This window comes from Schistocerca americana, chromosome 6 (genome assembly GCF_021461395.2).
Source record: "Schistocerca americana isolate TAMUIC-IGC-003095 chromosome 6, iqSchAmer2.1, whole genome shotgun sequence".
Lineage (NCBI taxonomy): Eukaryota > Metazoa > Arthropoda > Insecta > Orthoptera > Acrididae > Schistocerca > Schistocerca americana.
The window spans coordinates 210,867,662-210,881,658 of NC_060124.1; positions in this window are offsets into that span (position 1 = coordinate 210,867,662).

The following is a 13,997-nucleotide window of genomic DNA, read 5'->3' on the forward strand; positions in this document are numbered from 1 at the left end:
GTGCGGCCATCATGATGCTGTAAACAGAACCTGGATTTATCAGAAAAAATGACGTTTTGCCATTCGTGCACCCAGGTTCGTCGTTGAGTACACCATCGCTGGCGCTCCTGTCTGTGATGCAGCGTCAAGGGTAACCACAGCCATGGTCTTCGAGCTGATAGTCCATCCTGCTGCAAACGTCGTCGAACTGTTGGTGCAGATGTTATCTTGCAAGCGTCCCCATCTGTTGACTCAGGGATCGAGACGTGGCTGCACGATCAGTTACAGCCATGCGGGTAAGGAGCCTGTCATATCGACTGCTAGTGACACGAGGCCGTTGGGATCCAGCACGGCGTTCCGTATTACCCTTCTGAACCCACCGATTCCATATTCTGCTAACAGTCATTGGATCTCGACCAACGCGAGCACCAATGTCGCGATACGATAAACCGCAATCGCGATAGGCTACAATCCGACCTTTATCAAAGTCGGAAACGTGATGGTACGCATTTCTCTTCCTTACACGAGGCATCACAACAACGTTTCACCAGGCAACGCCGGTCAACTGCTGTTTGTGTATGAGAAATCGGTTGGAAACTTTCCTCATGTCAGCACACTGTAGGTGTCGCCACCGGCGCCAACCTTGTGTGAATGCTCTGAAAAGCTAATCATTTGCATATCACAGCATCTTCTTCCCGTCGGTTAAATTTCGCGTCAGTAGCACGTCATCTTCGTAGTGTACTTTTCACGGGCGAAGCCTATTTCTCCACAATCGAAACGCTGAACAGTTGAAACAGTCATGGTAGCGGTGATGAGAATCCCCAGGCTGTAGTTGTGAAGAGCCATCAACACATACTACCTTTCCCGTGTGTGCCCGGGTAGAGTCAGTGATTATGGGTTATGGCAGCAAACGACCGACGCGAGTTCCTTTACTTCAAAATGGCTCTGAGCACTATGCGACTTAACTTCTGAGGTTGTCAGTCGCCTAGAACTTAGAACTAATTAATCCTAACTAACCTAAGAACATCGCACACATCCATGCCCGAGACAGGATTCGAACCTGCGACCGTAGCGGTCGCTTGACTCCAGACTGCAGCGCCTAGAATCGCACCGCCATTACGGCCGGGAGTTCCTTTACTAACAGCACGACATCGCCTCTAGCTTCTGCCTCTCCTGGTCCCTTGACTAAATCGGTTGGATCCCAGACGACAGGCAAACCATGGTCTGGTGAGAAGAGTCCGGATTTCAGTTGGTAAGAACTGATGGTAAGAGTCGAGTGTGTCGCAGACCCAACGAAGTCATGGACCCAAGTTGTCAATAAAGCACTGTGCAAGTTGGTGATGGCTCCATATTGTTGTGAGCTGTGTTTGCATGGAATGGACTGGATCCTCTGGATGTTCCGCTGGTTGGAGATCATTTGCAGGCATTCATAGACCCATATTTCCAAACGACAATGGAATTTTTTATGGAGGGCAATACGCCATGTCACAGGACCACAGTCGTTCGGGATTAATTTGTGTAACATTGTGGACCAGTCGAGCTAATAATTTGGCCACGTAGATCGCCCGATATGTGTCCCATCGAACATCTATGGAACATAATCGAGAGATCAGTTCGTACACAGACTCCTGCACCGGCAAAATTTTCGCATTTCAAATGGTTCAAATGGTTCAAATGGCTCTGAGCACTATGGGACTTAACTGCTGTGGTCATCAGTCCCCTAGAACTCAAAACTACTTAAACCTAACTAACCTAAGAACATCACACACATCCATGCCCGAGGCAGGATTCGAACCTGCGACCGTAGCGGTCACGCGGTTCCAGACTGCAGCGCCTAGAACCGCACGGCCACTCCGGCCGGCGTTTTCGCATTTATGAGGGGATTTTTGGCATTTTTAGAGGGGACTTCCAAAGACTTGTTGAGTCTATGCCACTTCCAACTGCTGCGCTACGCCGGGCAAAAAGAGGTCCATTACGGTATTAGGATGCATCCTATGACTTTTGAAGCTTCAGTGTGCTACCGACATGGCGGAAAGCAGCGAGGGCGGCAGTGCTGTGTGCGTTTTTCGTTTGATGACCGGCAGTGACTGGGCGTGCTGAGCCCCCCTGTGTCACAGATGTACGCGGAAAGGTGGTGCACAGTCGGATGCGGCGACACCGCCTGGTGGCTAGGGTGCCCGGCTGCGCAGGGAATTATCCGCGTCGGAAATAAAATAGCGGCTCTGACGCGGCGCCGGCAATCGGATGTAACTTTGATCAGCGGATGTGTGCCAGGTGGCAGTGACGGCATTATCCTAATGTGGCCCTTTGATGTAGCTGCCGGCGCCGCCTGCCCCTCTGCGCGCCGCGGCCCTCCTGCCACCAGTCCCCCCCTCCCACCCCTGTCCTACCCCTCCTCCCACTTCCCCCAGCCACGTAATTTACGAAATTAAGGTAAAACACGCAGGCGGGCGCGGCGCGCGCAGAAGCACCTGTTGGCTTTGCCCGGGCTCGGGGATTAGCGCCCTTCAGCGGGGCTGTTTGCCGCTGCGCGCTGCGCTTTCAAACAGGCAAAGTTGCTGGCCTGCTAGTCCGGCGGGCCGCGTTTGTGTCTGTCTCTGCCGCCTGTGTGCGGGCGCAGCACTGTGTGTGTGTGTGTGAGTGTGTGTGTGTGTTGTGGGCGCCCACGCTCGCGTTGCAAACGGCTGCCGAGTTCGCGCGCCTTCCTACTCGCTACTCGTCGAGCACCGGTTGTGTTACTGCCCTGTTTGCTGTCGGCTCCTGCCTAGCGACTATCTACTACCTTCCCGTCTAATTTTCTTCTTTCACTTTCTCTACATCTACTGTCTTATTAAACTGATGGAGAAAAAACCGCAATACGAAAAAAGAATTAATGTAGATTAATGAAATTAACTTTGCAATATCACACGTTAATGTAAGCGCGAGGTAAGCCAATGCAAATGCGAAACGCTGGTAAAAAAATAATAAAAATAAAAGAAAATAAAAAATAAAGCGATGTAACAGCCAGAATGTTGAATGGAAGCGTACAAACGTGTTTACATTGTGTTGTACAGCTGCCAGATTTCAGTTCGTGGGATGGAGTTCCATCCTGTTGCACTTGGTCGGTGTAATGGTACTTGAATTACGTAACCATTACGGCTCCTCACCTCAACCTCTCGATACCAGCAATATTCTACTGTGTTTCTGTAAAATAGTTAACATATTTCTGTGACAACATTCAGATTTGATTTCATTAATGTAGAGGTACTTCGATACATCGATATGTGTATATTGCAATGATATTATTCTTATGTGTATTCTTTGTTTTGTCACTATGATCTTTGACGTACTTGTAACTCTGATTTTGGGGCGCGTAAGCGGTTATTAGAGAGTCAAGCTTTGGTCGTCATGTTAAAAAGACGCAAATTGTAGTCAGTTTATGAAATGTGAACTTTAACAGTGAGGAAGATATTTTCAAGTATGTTTTATATTGTGAAGTGATGTTTTGGAACAAGTTACGTGATACTGCAACAAAAGTAATAAAAAAGAAGTGTAGCTTAAATTCGGAGTGCTGATTACTTTTTTTACATCACCATTGTCCTAACTTGCAAAAGTTTAATCTTCAAGAATGGTTTATGAAACACATCTATAAAACTTTTGAATATCGCAGAATAACACCTAGGCCTCCTTGCATCCGAGCTTGGAATCGTCACTGCCTAGATTTTCGACGATTGAGCCAGGAGTTCACAACGAGACCAGCGTGGGAAACACGAAAAGATGAGTACCTAGTTTATCCATCATTTCAAGAAATGACTTTATTAACTGTGCTCTAATGACACCTGCCACAGTCGGTCAATACAGCGACGGTTAGTGCTGTTTGTGGACGACACTAGACTTGTCGTCTGATAATGTCCCGTTTGCGCTCGATTGGAGACAGATCTGGTGGTGGACCAGGCCAAGGCAACATGTCGAACTCTATAGAGCATGTTGTATTACAACAGCGGTATGTGGGCGAGCGTTATCCTGTTGGATGCTGAAACTTCCTGGCAGATTAAAACTGTGTGCCGGACCGAATTGAAGCTGTGGCGACGGGTCGTGAGTCGTGCTTGGGTAGCTCAGTTGGTGGAGCACTTGCCTGCTAAAGGGAAAGGTCCCGAGTTCGAGTCTCGATCCGGCACACAGTTTTAATCTGCCAGGAAGTTTCATATCAGCGCACACTCCCCTGCAGAGTGGAAATCTCATGCTATTGGATGCTGTTCATGAACAGGTTGATTCACCAGCTTGACGGACCAATTTGTAGTCAGAATGTGGGGATAACCACGAGAGTGCTCTTCCTATTATACGACGGCGCAACCCACACTATAACGCCAGGGGTAGGTTCAGTATGTCTAGCATACAGGTTGGCTGCAGGCTCTCAACTGGCTTCCTCCTAATGAACAAACGGCCACCACTGGCACCGAGGCAGAATTAGCTTTCATCAGGAAACACAACAGATCTCCATCCTGCCCTTCAGTCCGGTACTGCGCTGCTGCTACGGTCGCAGGTTCGAATGCCGCCTCGGGCATGGATGTGTGTGATGTCCTTAGGTTAGTTAGGTTTAAGTAGTTCTAAGTTCTAGGGGACTGATAACCTCAGATGTTAAGTCCCATAGTGCTCAGAGCCATTTGAACCATTTTGTTAAGTCCCATAGTGCTTGGAGCCATTTGAACCAGCCATCCTCCCCTGCAGTGAGTTCTGGTTGACACAACTGGTCGTGAATGGTGGTGGTTTGGGGTTAGTGGAATGCGCGCTACAAGTCGTCTGGCTCAGAGCTGACCCCAAGTCACCGATTTGTAACAGTTCGTTGTCTCACTATGGTGCCAACTGCTGCTCAGGTTCCTGCGGCAGATCTTATTAATTGGGGACTCCATAGAGTGCTGTGTGCACAGCGACCATATACGTGAAATTAGAGAGAAGGTCAGCGTTGGCCATAATATTGATGGTTTATTGACAGCAAAATCGATTTTCAATCACATAGTGATCATCTTCACAGTTATTGTGATCGTTTCATAAGCTCTGGCTACTGATAACTTGACACCAGTGCCTATGAGTTTAATTTGTACATCACAGCACTGAAGATGAACACTATGTGAAAATCGATTTTGCTGTCAATGAAGCACGGTCTGCCAGAGCCAAACGTCAAACACGATAGTCTCTCTCTCGGTAGTGCCACATGGCCTTCCGAAACCAGATCCTCTTGCGACGGTACATTCTCGTGATCACCTCTGCCATCAATCGTGTTCAGTGGCTGCATTCCTGCCTCATCTTTCTGCAGTATCGTAGAAGGCACCACGGCCAATCCTAAAGGTAACGAACGCTCACGACAGTTAAAGCGTGTATATAAAGCAAACTTGATTTGCATACTCATAGTGGCGCTACTAAAGCTATTCGTATGCGACTCGAGTGACATTGGAAGAGACATCATCTTTTAGATATACAAACGTGCTTACCAACATTTGCTTATGTCACGAACTCTTCCTTGTTGCGATTTTTTTTCCATCAGCGTACTTGACATGGTCGTATTTGGAGGTAAGATCTATTGCGTTAAGCCTGTGGGTTCAGAAAAACCTGTAATAATCAAGATCGCAAATTGAATTTTATTGATTACTAGTTGCGACTTATTTACAAACCAACTTCAGATCACACCAAACGTAATGAGCCAACGGTGGGACCTACCGTACATCTTTTTCCTTCTTTTTCTTTTCGCTTGTGCCATTGTCCCGCAGTTTCGCAGGGTCAGCATTGTTACAATCGGATTTGGCAAATTTAATTTGACAGGGTGGCCAAATGCCCTTGCTGCCACCTCCCTGTACCCCCCGGGACAGAATAAGTGTACCCCAGCTGTCTGCATCTAGTGTAAATCATGAAATAGTGCGAATGTGTTTCAAATGTCTACGAGTCGTGTAAACGAGGCGGGACGTGGGGACCAGCCCAGTATTCACCTTGTGGGATGTGGAAAACCGCATAAAAACCACATGCAGGCTGGCCAGCACACCGGCCCTCGTCGTTAATCCGCCGGGCGGATTCGATGCGAGGCCGGCGCGCCTACCCGAGACCAGGAAGCAGCGCTTTAGCGCTCTCGTCTACTAAATACTAATTTCGTTCGATGCTGAGGTGCTATTCCAGTACAGTTAGAGAGCCTCTGCAATGCTGTTTTAGACTAGGAGGGAATACCAGGTGGGCTAAGGCGTGAATGGGAATTCGTCCAGTTGCGCAAAAGCACTGTGCCGCCATGACGTAGTCACAAGTTGTGGCCTAGTGCTCAGCTGGTGTGGACGTAAGGGGTAGCGCCCAGTGCTGTAGCTGACTGGTTACGTAGACAAATATTACGGTATGTGTATTCTGTGTTCCTTGACCAGCCACCCAACTTATAAGTAGTGATACATCTTGTTCATTGTCTTCATCGTCTTTGTATATTGTTCCTGAAGCAGAGGTTCTCCTTCGTACCCATAAATAATACCCAGGGACTCGATTAGGAAAGATACCTTGAGGTTCGTCTTTGGCAGGAATACAAGTATACAAGACATGTGCAATGCGCGGCTTTGGAAGTTCATGAGGGACCAAACAGCGAGGTCAACGGTCCCATAGGATTGGGGATGGACAGCGGAGGAAGTCAGCCGTGCCCTTTCGAAGGAACCATCCTGGCATTTGCCTGAAGTGATTTAGGAAAATCACAAAAAACCTAAATCAGAATGGCCAGACGCGGGTTTGCTCCGTCATCCTCCCGAATGCGAGTGCAGTGTGCTAACCACTGCGCCACATCGCTCGGTGAAAATTTCGGTATTTCTGGTGATAATGCAGAGTTCGTTCACATGGGTCATCAGAAATGCTGTGTTTTTGCAAAATTGCATAGTTATGTTAGATAGATTATATTATTAAAAAAACAGGGAAAATTTGAATTCCGTCATTTTGATGATTCTGTCAGTACCCTTGATGTAAGTAACGCTAACAACGAAGTGAAAACTGGCATGGCGCTAAATATTCCCCCAGAGCTAGACAACAAGGACCTAATACAAGCACTTACTATTTACATACGGGTAAGAAACATCGAATTCGAAAAGTGGTCTACTAGATACAAGATCCAGTGCTGCAACGGGATTAAATTTGTACGAATGTTCGTTACTCGTAACGTCCCATCCCACATTCTTGTAGGTTGTTGAAAGACACACATAATATACGTTGGGCGAACTCCCAAGCGTCACGTGTGAAATGAGTCGGAAAATCTTCGAGGAAGCTGCCCACAACGCATGTTTATTCCACGAAATAATCTGCTACAGCGGACAAGATTGCGGGCACAAGAACTGATTCCTTCTAGTACTGCAAAGGCCAACACCGAGAATATGCCGATGGAATCCACTGGCCACTCTCCTACTTTAGTTGAAGAGCAATTCCCGCCTTTGAACAAAAATGAAATGGGCGTATGACATTGTTGGACGGGAGGCCCCATCGGGGGAAGTTCGGCCGCCAAGTGCAAGTCTTATTTCAGTGGACGCCACAATGGGCGACTTGTGTGCCGGTGATGAGGATGAAATGATGAAGACAAACAACACCCAGCCCACGAGCGGAGAAAATCTCCACCCCGGCCGGGAATCGAACCCGGGCCAGCTGCCTGGTAGGCAAGCACGTTACCACCCAGCTAAGCCGGCGACCCACCCTTGAACAACAGACTAGCAACAAAATGGTTCAAATGGCTCTGAGCGCTATGGGACTCAACTTCTGAGGTCATCAGTCCTCTAGAAATTAGAACTACTTAAACCTAACTAACCTAAGGACATCACACACATCCATGCCCGAGGCAGGATTCGAACCTGCGACCGTAGCGGTCGCGCAACTCCAGTGCCTAGAACCGCTCGGCCACCCCGGCCGGCAGACTAGCTACAAATGAAGTACACAGGAACGCAACAACTATCAAAAGAACGACACCGATAAATACAGGTCAGCAACTGTTGTTCAGGAAAGCAGCTATAGAGTCCATGAAATTTTAGTTCAACAGCAAGAAAACGAAACAGAAATGGAAAATGAAAGTCTTTTTTGTTCTCATTGATATCAGAACAAGAAGAAAAGGCAGTTAGAAAAGGGCAGTATGAGCTCTGAAGAAGACCCTGAAGAAAAATCGGCACAGATACCAAGGAAGAATGCTGAAGATTAGATGGGTAGATCACATAACTAATGAGGAGGTACTGAATAGGATTGGAGAGGAGTTTGTGGTACATCTTGACTAGAAGAAGGGATCGGTTGGTAGGACATGTTCTGAGGCATCAAGGGATCACAAATTTAGTATTGGAGGGCAGCGTGAAGGGTAAAAATCGTAGAGGGAGACCAAGAGATGAATACACTAAGCAGATTGAGAAGGATGTAGGTTGCAGTAGGTACTATGAGATGAAGAAACTTGCACAGGACAGAGTAGCATGGAGAGCTGCATCAAACCAGTCTCAGGACTGAAGACCACAACAACAATAACCAAGGAAACAGAAGCCTGATAATGTTCCAGCAATACAGGGTGGACCTGAGATTGAGATGGAAAGTCAGCCGGACACAGATATTATCCAGTGCCGACAATCATACGTGGCCAGCCCCTTGGGCAGTCCACAGCGGGAAAATAAACACTAACCACTGCACGAAAGTAAACAACACGCCAGGCAACAACACTGGAACAGCCAAGTGCAGCCACAGCAGCTGTTGATTGGAGAATGTAAATGAGAAAGTAAAGAAGATTGTGCGGAAACAGCTTTCAGTGTCACCACACGATCTGTAAAGCACATAGTTAAGGGAGCAGAGGGAAGTACTAGCGTCTAAAAGACTATAAAATTTGGTGCTGAGAAAGCTCCGAGAAGGAGAAATGAAAAGTGGAATTCCTCGAATCGATTCCGGACGAGACAACGTGGAAACTGACAAATCGCTAGCAACGGACAATAGGAGGGTGCTTACTCTACTCACACCAAATATCTGCAGAAGAGCAAGTGAAAAAAGAGGATTCTGGGGAATTTCTTAAAAACCAATGACGTGGTCATTGCCTTCCTTCAGGAAGTACCTTATGGAGAGATTAATTACAATGTGTACAACGATGTCGGCTCTAGCGGTGTGGGTTTCTGCATTTCAACCATAATGGGAGTGGAATTAGAGAACTTGCAAAAGCAACCAGATAGCCACGTTATCAAAGCCAAACGAAATGAAATAACAGTATGAAACTTCTATGCACCGTCAGCAACACAAAACAGAACTAGGAGAGAAATTTTTTTTAATGAAACTATGCAGTATTTTATGAGACGCGCAAAGGGTGACATAATAATGGGAGGAGATCGCAGTGGTGTCTTAAGACCGACAGACACAACAGAATCAAACCCAAAATTTCGGCCCCTTAAATACGATGATTGGAGAACTAAAACTAATAGACGTCATAGGCCGACTAGCCATCACGCGATCTCGCTATACATACGTATCACCACTGTCAGTCTCGAGGCTGGACAGATTTTATACCACAACGGGAATAGCTGTACAGGACTATGAAGTAATACCCGTCAGCTTCTCGGACCACCATGCAGTTGTCGTTAAAATAAAAGGCTTATCCCGGCCCCCTGTAATGGGAAAGTGATAATCGAGGTTGAATGCAACCTGCTCAACGTTGATGAGCAAAAACAGAATTCTGTGAATGCTATCGAACGTGGGTTCATCGGAAGCGGTTCTTTAGTAGCGTTCTTGAGTTGTGGGATAAACTGGTGAAACCTGGAATTCGTAAACTGTTCAAAAACGTAGTGTATAGGATCAGTGACGCAAGAAAGAAAAACATCGAACCCTATTATGTGATTGTTCGAGAGCTCCAAGAAAAAGTGGATAACGGAGAAGACCGATATCGCGAACTGAAAAAATTGAAACAGAAGATCCTAGAACTACAGGAACAAGAACTCGAAGGTAAAACAAACACCTGCAAAAATAAGGGATACATTCCAGACGAAAAATGAAGGATCGACCACCTCAGAAGACAGGGGAAACGGTGCAGAGAGAGATTTATCGGAAATCTACGTCTTCCGAAGGGAACGGCACCGTTAATACGGAAAATACTAAGGACCGTTTCCGGAGAGTGTTGGGGAACAACCATCAAATCCTATCAAGACCACAAGTTTGCTATGGCACTGCACGACTTCCCTCAACAACGAAAATGTCACTACGTTGATAGAGTCCACATCCGAAGAAGAAACTGCAGACACTGTAAAGCAATTACCAGGAAAGGGGAGTCCGGGCATTGACGGCATACCATATGAATTTTATAAACTGTTCTGTTAAGTTATTATTATTATTATTATTATTATTACAGGATTAACCAATACAAAGATTAATTAATAACATCTTGTTGTATTCCTGTTATCCCTCGCCAAGCCCCTTTATCCAGTGCATCTTCCTTGTCGATGCTGCAATGTTCCATTACTTCATTTATGTGATCTGTCCAAGAACGTCGTCGTCTTCCGCGCTTACGCCTGCCGGGTGATTTCCATTCATAAACCTCCTTTGGCCACCGATGATCTGGCATTCTCATCATATGTCCGTACCATTTTAATGATTTTTTTTCAATTCTATCTATCATTGTATCATTTGCCTTCATTCTAGCTCTTACTTTATCATTAGGTTTTCTTTCGATTCTTGATATTCTGGCACTCCTACGCGAATAATCAATTTCCAGAGCTATTAGTCTTCTTTTGAGATCCATAGTTCTGATCCATAGCATAGCACTGTTTCAGCCATTATCTAACCTACTGTTTTCTTAGTGCTGTTGGAAATATTCTTATTCTGGTCAGTTATCAAAGCGGAATTCACGGAGGTTATGAAAGAGAAACAAAGAGTGGGTCAATTATATCCAGAAAGTGAACCAGAAATCACAGTTCTTGTACCCAAAACTTCGAAACCAAGAAAAATAACTGGTTATAGGCAAAATATTTGTTATTTGCCGACTGAAAAATGATGGCGCGCATAATACCATAGCGGCAAGACTAATAGACTCTTCCAGAATAATCGGACCTGGCCAGACGTGTAGCGTTGCCAACATGATCACTGATGGATTTTGCACTCTGAGAGACACGACATTCTTCTCAAGGATGTATCAAACCGGAACAATGACATTGTTGAACATCGACCTAGAAAATGCCTTTGATAAAGTCAGTCACCAGTATCTAAGAAATGTGTTGCAACGCCATAACTTCCCACAGGCCACAATAGATCTGCTACTACCAGACAGAAATCCAATAGTCTCCAAAAGACGAATAAACGGCCCCTTCACGGGAGAATTCTCAATTCGGCGCTGTCCTGCAGGGATGCCCGTTATCCATGATATTATTTATAATTTCCTTGGAGCCAATGATCCTCTCAATCACCACCTAGAACTCTGGAATACATGTTGGCGCACAAAGATTCACCGTTAACGATTATTCCGACGATATAACAAATGTACTCAGGCTGCATCAAGACATTGGGAACATATTAGAAATAATGGAGTCTTATAAGGAAGCAGCGGGACCAACAATAAACAACAACAAAACCCGGCTCCTATGGTTGAACAGAATTTCACAACTCACGCCACATCCCTTCACAGAATACGACGGAATTGAAGAGCTCAGCGCTAAGCTGAAGAAAAACATGAACGAATTGGTTGAGGATAATTCAAAAATCAAGAGTGGAGAATATAACAGCGAATAGTTCTAGGAACTTAAATCTTATTGAACAGATACAATATGTCAATATGCTGGCCCTTTCAAAAATGTGGTATACCGCTCAAATAATATCCATAGAGCGACAAAAAATTGCTCAAATAAAAAAAGTATACAGGATGATTCATCTGGAAAGGGATGATACACCGTGTAGACGACGAGTCAACAAAACTGTCAAATGAAGGTGCATTAGGTTTAATAGATTGTCAGAAAAAATGCACAGCCCTCATAGTTAAAAATTTTATAAAACCCTTGAAACAACCAGCAAGTCAGTCGGATCTATTGACGACCGCGTGGGGAATTACCACAAAAAGTAGTACTACTCGTGAAAGCCGACACGCACGTAAATTACTCGCGCTCTTAAAATCACAACGGGATTTACAGAAAAAGTCGCAAATGAAAAGAACTTCACCACGAAAAAGACTATGGGAGAAATACAGAGAGAAACACTCCACATACCAGCCAGCCAAATAAAACACAAAGCTCTTAAATGGAAGCTAGTTCGGTCTAACATTTCGGATACGATTCTAAGTTCAGCGTTGCGCTCGGCCGCTGACATGTTCTTAAAATATCTGCTTCCGACAGCATCACTGCGACATCTCCTGAAACGCCCGGGAACCTTTACTGTGAGCCGGCTGGAGTGGCCATGCGGTTCTAGGCACTACAGTCTGGAACCGCGCGACCGTTATGGTTGCAGGTTCCAATCCTGCCTCGGGCATGGATGTGTGTGATGTCCTTAGGTTAGTTAGGTTTAAGTAGTTCTAAGTTCTAGGGGACTGATGACCTTAGAAGTTAAGTCCCATAGTGCTCAGAGACATTTGAACCATTTTTTGAACCTTTACTGTGAACATTGTGGCTTGACTGACGCAGCGCTGCACCGCACAGTAGGCTGTACACGAATCTTAGGCTTGTGGAAGTGGATTAAGTTAAATGTGCAATTCTGATAACGACAACAGCGGCTGAAATTAATGTTCACGGTTTTCAAACAGTTCCCGGTTTCAAGGACGAGAAGAATCACGCGGCTCATATACTTCGTCACCAACGATGGAGAAGAGTCTGTAACCGAATTCAAACTATACTTAAACCAAGAAAGGGACAAAATTGTCAGAAACAACTGGAAAAAGGAAAAATTGGGGCCATTCATACACTTCTTATAAAAATAAGGATGTTTAAAAAGGGAAACACCAAACAGTTATTTTTGAAAGGAAACCTCGAGTTTGTATAGGTGTATAGCTTAGTTCCCTATTTCAAACAAAGTCAGAACAAAAATTTAATTCTTCTAAACTGCTACGAATTACATAATAATATACCGCTAAGAAGAAGGAGGTTCTCTTTTCGAGAGGAAGTAGGAATAGTCCACAAACAAAATCATATTAAGAGAGAAATGACAATAACGCTGAGCCTTCTGCTACTTTGAAAATCTGCGAAATTGTACTTTTTGGTAACCTACAACTGCTAATTTGTTATCTATTATAAATAAAATATATATTGTAAAAAGTTAGCGCATCTGTCTACTGAGCAGTAGACCTCGGTTTGAATCCCGACTTTGGTATAAATTTTTATTCGGTGCTTCAGTTGGCATATATACATCATAATGTCTAAGACGTGAGAAGATATCTGGAACCGTATAGTTCTGTTTGACCAAATCATGTTATCAGAGAGTACAGTTATCGGTGCCAACTCTCGTCGTTACTTTTAATAGCAGTGGTCGAGAACAGGATAATCACAGTCAGGTACGTAGCCGTGCGTTTCCTAAGCGATATCTGATTAACGAATATTAAACTGAATATTCTTTTCTAAAAATGCCGCCAATATGTCGTAACTGACATGTGAATTTCATTACGAACGCATAGCACTTGGCTTTTTTTTCATTACTATATTACTATTCTGACTGGTGTGATGTGGCCTACCACGAATTCCTCTCCTTTGCCAACATGTGTATCTCAGAAATGCATTTGCAACCAACGTTCTCGATTATCTGTTGGACATTTTCCTTTTTACTCTCTACATCTCACTCAAGAAACAAGTAAGTTATCCCTTTATGTCGTAACACATGTTCTGCCGTCCCGTATTTTCTTCTTGTCAGTGTTTGCAACATGCTCTTGACGTTACCTTATCTGTCCATCTACTTTCAACATTCGTTTGTAGCACCACATTTCTAATGCTTCGACTTCCTTCTCTTTTGGTTTCTCCATAGTCCATGATTCTCTGTAACACAGTGTCCGGCACTTCACTCCTTTTCTCTTTCGTCAGTGTTCAAAAAATGGCTGTAGGCACTATGGGACTTAACATCTGAGGTCATCA